Source organism: Erpetoichthys calabaricus, chromosome 8, assembly GCF_900747795.2.
Source record: "Erpetoichthys calabaricus chromosome 8, fErpCal1.3, whole genome shotgun sequence".
In the NCBI taxonomy this organism is placed as follows: Eukaryota; Metazoa; Chordata; class Cladistia; order Polypteriformes; family Polypteridae; genus Erpetoichthys; species Erpetoichthys calabaricus.
Window position 1 is genome coordinate 3,293,812 of NC_041401.2, and position 4,476 is coordinate 3,298,287.

The following is a 4,476-nucleotide window of genomic DNA, read 5'->3' on the forward strand; positions in this document are numbered from 1 at the left end:
CTCTGCCTTGGCTGACTTACTTATCAGTCTCCTTTCTGTTGTGCCCTCATGCACCCTTCTGTTTTCTGTTGCCAACATTAAAATAATTAAAATAAATTAAAAATATGATTACCAAGTTGAAACAACGACGATTCTGCCAGTTCTGATCTGTTTCCCTATCACCAAGTCACAATATTTATGTACATATAATTAATGATGACGATTCACATGACACTGTCCTGTTTCAGTACACAAAGCATGAGAACACATTTGTGATGCTGTAGCGGGGCGAATGAAGAGGCAGGGCAAAGCCAAGTGCTTGGGGTGCCATCCGGGCCAAAAAACTTATTTAACTGGAACAAAAAAATGAAGAAAGACAACAAGAAATGGGCGCCTTTTAGAGAATACGGTCCTTCTGTCTGGAACAAAAAGATACTGAGTCTTCCTTAGGTCTGCACAGAAGTGAGGTCAGCATGGAAATGTGGACCAGAAGGGGCGGGGCTTCCTTTGGCTGGGGTGGGGAAACAAGACTGTGTGGACACCAGGGGGCGCTCCGGCTCCCCAAACCCAACACAGACGGGGCACAAGTTTGAATCAAGTATTCCCACCACCACAGCCACACGTACAATGTAGCACAACTCGTTTACTTCTTCCTTTTGCGGAAGATGAATGTTCTCTTCATTCCCTTGTACTAATCCTTGTCTAAGGAGTTAAGCAGAAGTAAGCTTTAAAAACATGCTTTGCTGAGCAAACAGAAAAAATATTTATCAAAAGGACTCAAGGTCTAAGCATTCCACACTGAGACTGCCTTATCACGTTTTCCCTTAGTTTACATCTGAACGCCATAACAAAGGAGCCAAGAAATCAAGTTGCAAAATGAGCATTGAAGGGGCTCAAGGATTGTGTATAATAAAGTGTTGACTGTTGCCTTTCATAATGATATTAAATCACGCATTCTAGGGGTATAAAAACTTTGCCCCACCCAACAGACAGGGTTCAGAAGAGCCCTGACGCTGTCAAGTAATATTGATTGCCTGTTTATCTGTACCCTGCTCACTGTGATGCTGACAAATAAAGCTGCTATATCACCACACCTGCTGTCTTGTCTACGTGATCGTCCACAGTTTCTCTATTGGTCACTGCCTCCTCCTCCTCCGCTCCTCCCAGCAAGCTTTGCTCACCTTCCACCTGCCTCTGGCTCATTTCCGTGGGGCAGTCACGTAAGCACTTCTGGGTGAAACAGAAACCCCATGCTATATGGTTCTTCAGTCCTTGCAAGCACCCCCTGGCAGCACCCATGGTACCCAACAGGGCTGAGATAAAAAAACTCCAAAACCCATTATGCCCTATGGGAATCCGGGGGGCACCGCTGCAACCCAGGGGAGCTGGCATCTAGAATTCTGGGGAAGGCAGTGCCCCAAAGAAGCTGCTCTTCCCTGTCCTTCCTTCTCTTGGGTGTCCTGGCCAGGTTGGGCTGCCAGCCATCCCTTACAACTGTTAGTGACAGTGCCCTCTCTCCTCTCGGGGTGGTGTACCTGGAAGATGACCCTCTGGCGCACATGTGTGACAATGCGCAATTAAAATAAGGTGTTATACTACAGAAGAGAATCATGTGACTCGTCGTCGGGTAATGACTCAGTGTGAACTCAGAAGAATCAGTCAATGAGCCTGTAAAGAAGTGTGTGCTAAAGTTGAACGTAAATAATTGTTACAAACTAAAATGATATTTTCATCAGGGTCAGTGTTGTGCGATCAATTTGCTGAAGGAACATAAACATATTAATTTGAACAGTGGTAATATATTCAGTTTAAAACAATTCCAATAATGAATTGCACAAACCAAAACCATTAATCCATTCTAGTATAAATGTGCTGTTACCATATTGTACGAGATTGAACGAGAGAATCGTCACTGCCAGAGTTCTCGTTCGATGACATTGACGTCTGAATTCAAAAGAATCAGAATGAAAGCGTGTGGAGATGCCCAACACTCGGGCGCTGCCAGTGTCAGCAAAAGGGAAGACACCAACGACATCACACAGGACACATCTGCGCTTTAGCACTCCAGTCGAGTGTCAGTGAATCGATTAGTTTGTGCGTGTGAATCGATTTGTATGATTCCCTGTAAAAAGTCTTACAGAATGAATGAATCGTGAGTGAGTCACCCATCACTATTAGGTAACAAAACACAAGGGACGTGTCCTGACTCGTCTCATTTCTTGAGTTAAACCAGGAAAGGGAAAGCAAATGAAAAAAAATAAAACACAGCGACTGAAAACTCAGACGAGAGGCAAAAATGACAATGAAAATTCAGGCAAGAAGTCAAAAACCAGGCAAGGCACGAAAAATAACCACAAAGAGAATTCCGAACCGTTTAGAAGGTTTCACCTGCAGATCGCGTAAGGCTCAGTGCAAAAGGCTGACCTTTTATTCTGTCTGCTGATTAATGTAAGGTCACGACCCCAGAGACCACGCCCCTAGAAACGTGGGTCGTGACCCTGACAACTGTACACAATATGGCTTCCATAATAAGAAAAGGCATTCGGCCCTGATTATGACAGGATGATAAGTTAAATGACGTGAATTAATTTAATTAACGAAATTAATTAAAGGTCCAAGGTAGCAAAACAATGAGGATGATTATTTAAATGGGCCGGGCCTGTAAACTACTGGCAAAATGTATTAAACGGCTCCCGGGGAATTATAGTAACTTAGGTGTAACTTAATTAATTTATTTAATTTAATTGATTTTTTTATTTAATATGATTAATTAAAGCTGCAGTGGGTTGGCACCCTGCCCCGGATTGGTTCCTGCCTTGTGCCCTGTGTTGGCTGGGATTGGCTCCAGCAGACCCCCGTGACCCTGTGTTCAGATTCAGCGGGTTGGAAAATGGATGGATGGATGGATTAATTAAAGGCTCTGTAACTATGATCACTTATCAGGGCCTAAGAACTAAATGATCGGAGTAATGAATTAAATAAGGCCAGGGACTTGTGCTGCCACAAGAAATAAAGGGATTAGATAACAAAATGTCAATTAAATAAAGTGAATTAATTAAGTTATCTGATTTAATTACACTCACCAACTCCTTAGCACATTCACAATGAACTGACTGGAACTGCAGAAGATTCTCTGAATTAAAAAGGGGCAGGGGGGGGGGGCAGTTAGTGATTGGCAGGTGGACCACCCACAAAACATATGGAGCATAACACAGGCATGCAGCTTATAAACACAGATGTGACCATCAAATAAAGAACGGGTCACTCCATTGACACAAAACCAGGAACCCTGGCTGAGACGCGACGCTTTCCTCTTTTCCCAGAAACCTTCTAGGAACAAACAAACGTGAAAATGGAAATTGCAAACATTCTGCCAAAACGTTTTAGAATTCGTCCACTCCAAAAAATGAAAGAAACTGCCAGATCATCAAACCCGGACCAGAAGAAGCAATAAGAAATGACATGGAGAACTGGGGGACAAATGATGAGGAAGACACAGCGGAGGGCTGACTGACACTTGGGGCTAAGGGAGCACAATAGCTGGTGTGGCAGTGCCCGCTGGCGCTTCATGTGAGTCACCAATTTCAATGTCTGCAGTGACTTGCAAAGAGAAGTGTGGTGACCCTGAGTTGGCAGCAATTGAACAGACCCCCATATAACAAAAGGACCACCAGAATAAGAAATTACTTGAACCTGGGCAAAACAATGGTGGCAAGTAATGGATTATGGGGTGACTAAGCCATTAGCATGACTAACAATGAATGTGAATTTCCCCTTGGGATTAATAAAGTATCTATCTATCTATCTATCTATCTATCTATCTATCTATCTATCTATCTATCTATCTATCTATCTATCTATCTATCTATCTATCTATCTATCTATCTATCTATCTATCTATCTATCTATTAAATGTTCTGATCCTGCCGACTACACCAAAATTAATATATATCTATTACATAGTGCCTTTCATATCTATCTATCTATCTATCTATCTATCTATCTATCTATCTATCTATCTATCTATCTATCTATCTATCTATCTATCTATCTATCTATCTATTAAATGTTCTGATCCTGCCGACTACACCAAAATTAATATATATCTATTACATAGTGCCTTTCATATCTATCTATCTATCTATCTATCTATCTATCTATCTATCTATCTATCTATCTATCTATCTATCTATCTATCTATCTATCTATCTATCTATCTATCTATCTAATGTTCTGATCCTGCCGACTACACCAAAATTAATATATATCTATTACATAGTGCCTTTCATATCTATCTATCTATCTATCTATCTATCTATCTATCTATCTATCTATCTATCTATCTATCTATCTATCTATCTATCTATCTATCTATCTATCTATCTATCTATCTATCTATCTATCTAACAATGGGTGACTGACTTCAAAGTGTGGTTCTTAAATTATGGGCTAGGACCCATTTTAGGTGGCGTGTTGTTTGAATTTGAGTCACGCAGA